This window comes from Uloborus diversus, unplaced genomic scaffold, assembly GCF_026930045.1.
Source record: "Uloborus diversus isolate 005 unplaced genomic scaffold, Udiv.v.3.1 scaffold_1082, whole genome shotgun sequence".
Classification (NCBI taxonomy): Eukaryota; Metazoa; Arthropoda; class Arachnida; order Araneae; family Uloboridae; genus Uloborus; species Uloborus diversus.
In genome coordinates, this window is record NW_026557746.1 from 34,157 (window position 1) to 41,322 (window position 7,166).

General features: G+C 34.7%; 1 long non-coding RNA gene across 1 annotated transcript in view; it reads right to left on the reverse strand.

Moving 5' to 3' along the window:
* LOC129232104 (uncharacterized) overlaps nucleotides 1-4,537 on the reverse strand; it is a 30,121-nt gene extending 25,584 nt beyond the window's left edge. Inside the window, exon 1 of the long non-coding RNA XR_008581324.1 lies at nucleotides 4,042-4,537. This is a non-coding gene — a long non-coding RNA (uncharacterized LOC129232104). The remainder of the gene's footprint in view (nucleotides 1-4,041) is intronic.
* Nucleotides 4,538-7,166: the final 2,629 nt, after the last annotated feature.

Consider the following 7,166-nt stretch of genomic DNA (forward strand, 5'->3'; position numbering starts at 1 on the left):
AGGACAGTATCTTGGCTTGCTGGCCCAATTGAAAAAAGACAAGCATAACATTCACTATGCACTCAGCTGGTTGTGACAGATTCACCTAAATGCTGTAAATTAACAATATATTTCACGGGTCTGTTGTAAATTATCGCTACGAGAACTTTCATCTCAAAATCGCATACGGGAAAGCAAGTCTGGACAACAATAAACTGAATATGAAACAGGCAAAATTATGGCTTAAAATGGAGAGCTCCTGAATATAACCCCGTAACGTTTCACTATACAGCTAAAAATTGCATTTTTAAATCTTCAATGACAAAAATACTCTGGGGACCTGACACTTCTGCCTCCTCAAAGATAGCCTAAATAAGGCTTTCAGTCTAAAAAAATCACCCCTGAACCCTTTAATACTCTAAAAGATTCAAAATTGACTTAAATTCGAGAAAGATTTTATGATTAAGATTCGAGAAGCCTGAACCACACCCCTTATGTCTCCTATCGTTTCCCAACAAAGCCTAAAGTTTTTTGAATGTCAAATTCGAAAAGCTTCGGAGAAGTCTCCTGACTCTACTTTAGGTAGCGTCAAGACTTTCTTCTGAAGTCACCGACGATAGTCTACAATTGAGGGCTTTGATGGAAGAACCAGATAAGTCCAAATTTTTAATTATTATTATTTACTTTTTTTAAATTCATTTTTGATTGTGGACAATATAGATGTTCCGATTGGTGCAACAACGGGACACAAATGTAAGAAAAGACCTCTGCTTTGTAGTAAATAATGTCTGAAAGGTAATAGAATTTGTATAGGACATGATGTTATTTGCTGGTCTTAGCAAAATTTAGTGAATCTGGACCTGGTTCTTGCATTAAGGCCCTCAATTGTGTTTTTCCGACTTAAATATCGAAAATTTTTCTGGTAAGGTCTTCAAGCCTTCACCATTCTCTTCAAGTCCCTACAGATAGCTTAAAATTGCACTTATAGAAATTTCCATTGAAGAGTTCCATAAACCTTTTACCTGCACTAAAGCTTATAATTGATTCAGTTTCATAAAAAAATGTTGAGAGGGAACTCAGGTAACTAGTGTTCCCCTCCAGACCAAAAAAGGGCAGTGTGCTTTCAGATAAAAGGGTACTTTTTGATATTTTTGTCACATAAAAAAAGGCTTTTTTTTTCAGTTTTTGGTTTTTTTAGAGCATACAAGTAATTATTTTTAAAATATTGAAAAGAATATTGATGGTTAGTTTTAAAATTTATGCTAAAAGCCTTCAGATATACTCTGATCAGATTCTTGTGCAATTGGAACAAGGGAGTGACGTTTCAAGGACCAGCTTGTGTGAATTTTTACCTTTTGAAAAAAAAATTTGCTTTTAGAGAACTTTTGTTGAAACTTTCAAAGGGCAAGGAGGGTTGATTAAGTTAAATGTCAAAGGTTAGCTTAAAAGCGGAAAGGCACAACGCAGCGCCCTCCCAAAAAATCTTGAAGTGAACCCTTGGGAAACCTCTCTCCTTTCCTTTTAATGTTTTCAAATGTAGTTCAAGGTTATATTTTTAAAATTTCACAGCAAAAAACTCAAAAGGAGAGTTGCCGGATTCCCTATTGCAATTTGGTCAAGTAGACTTCAGTTTTGAAATGCTCCCAAATGAGACCACTGAGCCTCCTTCTTTCTATAGCGTGACCAAAGACAGTTTTGCCTTTTTTAATAGTTCAACATTGAAACTTTTCATAGCGAACCCCCGATGTTTCCCTGTTCATTAATTTTACCAAGGGTAGCCTAAAATTGCACTCTATTTCCTAGAATTTCTGGAAAGGACTCCCAACATTCTATTGTAAGCAAAATAGACCAAAAAAGACTTCAATTTTGAAAGAAAGAAAGAGAACAAAATCGTGGGGGAACCCCTTTTCTTTCCTATCCTCTAACATTACCGAAAATTGTAAAATTGCGGTTTTTTCCATATCAATTTTGAAAATATCCCTTGGAAGGAACTATATATATATTCATATATAGATATAAAATAAGCAAGCCAAATTCCAAATGTTAAACAAATTACATAAAAATAATGATGATAAAAAGGAAAATTGCAAATAGCTATTAAATAGGAAAAGACAAATATGAATCCAGAGCTCATCAGACGTGGAGGATTCATTAAATATGGTCAAAGGACCAAAATTTTTTAACTATGAACTAAAAGAGAATGTTTAAGCTCTAGTACATGCAATATAGAGTAACATTGGGCAAATGCATCACATGCTAAACTATAAACAATAAACAAGAGCTCAAACCTTGCTTATTTTATATTTACTTGGCTTTTTACTTTTGATGTGTTGCGCATCTATGGGCTTTTGGTGTGGTCTTTTCAGTATTTTTCACTTTATTATTATAATTATTACATATATAGATAGATAGATAGAAGCCTAAAGATGTGTCTTTTAAGACTTGAAACCACTAGTATCTTTCTTTCAAGGCAATAAAAAAATGTATCAGTGTTAGCTTTATTTTATGTTTGACAATTTTTTTTTTTTTTTTTTTTTTTGGAACTTTAAAACTTGATTTAGAAACTTAAAGGAAAATAAGAATTAGGGGTAGTTTAATGTCTCTGTTTGACCTCGGAAGAATTGAGATCCGGCACTCTTTAATTTACAGAGGTGGGCCAAAATATTCTTTTGCTGACTGGGTCAGATTAGCCAGCCTGCCCCTGGAAGGTAACCTACTTCCATTTTACAGTTCTCTACAGAAAAAGGCTTTAAGAACTTAAAAAAACATGTTACAGCTACGTTTTCTCTTTTTGCATCCACTTACAAATGTGAACAGACATTTTTAAAATTAAAGTACATTAAATCAGACAAAAATTTAGAATCCCTCTTAATGATCAGAACTACGAAGTTTGTTTCTAAATGGACTGAAATTTTATCAAACAAATGCAATCTTCTCATTATTTTTTTAACTTTTCAAAATATTTTAAAAGCTTTACTTGTGTTGCATCTCATTTATTTCCAAGTTTTTAATCATCATTAATTCAATAAAATAAATTTGTAGTACATTTCAATAATTTTGTCTTGTATCACTCTTGTATTAGCCTTTAAAGAAAAAAAAAAATTCACTTACTTTTGTGACAAAGAATGTTTTTTATTTCAGTTTTCTGTACGATTCTAAATTTTACAAGACGCCTATTGTTATGAGGGGGGGGGGGGGCTAGAGCTAAATAGACCATTTGAGCTAAAATATTGTTGGACCGTCCCGCCTTGTCCCAAAAAATTTTCAATGTGGCCCGGGAGTTAAAAAAGTTGGAGACCCCTGCCATAACCAATTAATGATATTTACTCCTAACTCCTATGGACCAAGATTGTAGAACTTCCTACCAAACTGCATATGTAGTAGAAATTTGTTTAAGAAAAGGCTCTAAAAGTTTATACTGAGCTTTTCTGTATATGATTCAAGCTAAAATAGCATTTTTTAAAAGTGTAGATGACGGTATGAATTTTGATGTATTTCTCCAAAATAATTATGTAATCCAATATTAATTTTTAGGACAATGTTACGAATGATAAAGCAAATTAGCCTAAATAATCGTTCACAGTTTAACTACTTTTCGACTTTTTCAGCCTCTGTAACCCCCCTTCCCACGTAAATACTCTTCAAATATGCATGCAAAATTCATTGAAAAAAACCAAAACCTTTTTTTTTTTTGAATAATTTTTTAATTTTAAAATGTGTTGTCGGCCCAAAATTTTCGGATATTTCAGAAAACAAACTTCCCTATTTTGACCATTAGAAATTTTCATCGTGTTATTTAAAAGTATACTTAACAAAATAGTAAAAACAAAACGTATGGATCCTCATATTCATCATTATTTTCCGAAATTCTATCCTCAATTTCTAGAAATTGAAAAAAAAAAAAAAACTCTTACGAACTCAATGTTAAAGAATAAAAGAGCAACATCATGACAAAAACTGAAAATATTTTATTCCACGTAATTTCAACCAAAGAATTTAACTGGATCGCTTCGATTGAAAATCTTGTGAACGAAATTAGTTTCAAAAAGAAATGTTTATTACCTTCAGCAATGGCAAATTAATCACGAAAACTTCAACATTTTTGCAGAATGCTGAAACAAAAGGAGACATCTGGCTATCGCTTCCTCCGCTGAAACGAAACAGAATACTTTCCGCAATGATCTGCTTAAAAGGTTTTACGATATACTGATCGAATTCCCAAATGGAAATATTTGCGATTATATTTTAAATCTGATTAAATCTGAGCTTCTTTACGATATTCTTTTGCAATCAGATTACACCTGATTGCAAACAGACAAATTTTTACTCTGCTTTAAAACGCTATATTTGTATTACAGCAATTAAGTAGGCCAAGACCTACTAGAACCTTCTTTAGAAGGAAACTTAAAATTTTGCCTTGACCGCTCAAATGGCCTTGCTTAAGACTTACAGCACCTTCTACGCCTCCTCCTTAAACTCAATTTATAAGCCCCAACAGTTTAAAACTGCAAACAGGGCATTAACTTATTTATATAATTTAGTTTTCTTCTCCTTTACAACATCACAAGGTATCGTTAGTAAACAAGACTACAACGTAGTAAGTACGGGAAGAGGCAATTCTGAAACTGAAATTCTGATTGGTTTAAAATATAATCAATCGGAGAGGAAGAAGTGAAGGGAGCTTCGAAAACGAGCGAGAGGCATAGATTGCTCCGATTGCTGCCTGAGCACAGAAAAGGAGGCATTGGAGCCGATTTTAATAGAGTCCCTAGCAACGTTTTTCTGTACGGACGAGGATAGAAAATAGGAGGGACTATCTACATCGCGTCTATTGTTTATTTCTGTCGTTGTTTATCTACACGCCATTCTCGCGAAGCGATCATGTTATCATAACCCCGCTCATCATTGCACCGCTGTATGCCATAATTCCGGCTTCAATTTCATCTCCTTTTCACCATAGACGGGGCCTCTCCATGTATATTTCTTTACTCTATAAGCGAAAAAGCGTTTTCGAATATATGCGGGGTCAAATGTCTTAAGAGCATTTTGGTTCCAACTTGGGGGTATTCACCTCTCAAAAGAATAAAATGCGATTTTTCGAGAGGTAAATATAAGTGCAAAGATTGAGTCATTTGTTCATTCACAATACAAAAGAAGGTGTATCAAATATAACTACCAAATCGTAAATCATATAGTGATTTAGTTAAAAAAAGATTATGAACTTGGGCAGGGCCGAATTTGGAAGTGTGGAGGCCCCTAATCAGGGTTCAAAAAGATCATCTTATTTTCGAAATTAATCGGTCTAGGAGGATTGGGCGCCGAGCACTTTGGGCGCCGGGAACTTTGGGCGCCGACCACTTTGGGCGCCGAGCATATTGTGCCCAGTATTCCCGGGGCCTAAAATGCTCGGCGCCCAAATGTTCCCGGTGGCGAATTTTGAAACGCTCTCAATGCTTACGTTATGGTAGCTACCGGTTAGTTAATCACGTGACAGCTAATGATGTAATTAGTAAATGATATTTGTTTAGGTAAACTAAAAAATTAAACATCATTTAAAAAAATAAAATCCCATGTCAGAATTCCAGTCAAATTTTTACCACAACCCCAGTTACTACAAGGGGTGCATTCGGAAACGCGGATCGGTCGCACCGCTGTCTGGAAGCGGTTAGCGAGATCACAAACGTCACAAAGTCTGTGTTGGCCAATCCGGTCGTGTTTCATGTTTTGATCGTAACACACGTGACTTGCCCATTATGAAAGTTACGCGTTGATTGGAGTGTCGTTTGCTGCTGAACTAGAACTACCGCGGTTTAACCACGAGCGTTCGGAAACACAGCTGTTCTACCGGAATTCCTAGAGAAATTCCAAATACGTCATGACCACACCGGACTAACCACGCGGTGTAACCGGTGGATCGTTTCCGAACGCAGCCAAGGTGTAACAGTTATACAATAGATAAAAGTTTCACGAACATTGCTTGCTCCTTGATACATTGTCTGCTAGCTCTTCTGTTTTAAGGATATTCTAAAATTTCTCATTTGTGCATAGTAAATTGAGAACCTGTTTAGATTTTTGAAACCACCTTTTCTAAGAGGCAATTGCAGGGTCCAAACAGTGTAAAGCGCTTATCACACGATGCAACTTTTCACCCTATTCCATCCAATACCGGACTAGTCCAATATACCTCAGGTGCTTCGGCCAAGATCGACGTCATCATTTCTATTGTTCCCCCTAGAGTCCCTATATGAAAACGTAGTTTTCAGAGTTGCGACAACGCGGCATCATTTTCCTATTGGTCGAAGACCGCCTGAGGCAGTGTTTCTTCTTCTCCCGTAGGATTAACATGGAGCGTATGACAGTGCTGTGGAAAAACCCAGAATCTGGAAAATTAAAGGTGAGTCCAAGATTTTAATGCTTATATTACTGTTCTACAATGTTCAAATTATACGTATGTAGCATTACTTGAGTGAGTCCATTCCTATTTCTTTAACTAATGCGTAATTATATCAAGAACATGTGTTCCGGTGTGCTAAAATTCCCTTCTGACACTTTATTTCGGTCTTTTATAGTTAGTTTTCCTGTCAAATCGATTATTCCAATCACAACGTTATTGAAAAACAACACTTTAAGACAAGGCAAAAGTTTAAATTGTGTAAATTAAATTTTTTTAACGATAGATCTCTGTATTCGGTTTGGCGCGATCAATTTCGTGCTTGGCGACGAGTGGAAGTAAACAAAACACACACTTGTGATGTACGTGAGGATGTCTTAACATGTGATTTGTATTATAAATGCTGTATGTTGCAGAAATTTTTTTTAAAAATAAATATGACTTGATATTAAAACCCATTTTAACTTATGTTTTAATGTTAGGGCTTTTATTTTTGCCGATCATTGACAAAAAATGACTTATGTATCGTTTTTAATATTCCTTCAAGCTATAAAACTCCAAGTTAAATCTTCTCTTTATGCAACGTAAGTATTTACAGTGTCAAATTTTTGTTTTTTGAAAGGAGATGCAGAGGAAATAAAATGCTTATAAATTATAGAACTTTCAATGCTTGCTGGCAGTATCTTGTAATAACATTTAGATTTAAGGAAAAACGATTTGTTATCATTTTCTGCCAAATATTTATTAGTTAAAAATTGTAAAAAAAAATGTCAATTCAATTATGAAATTAATGTCA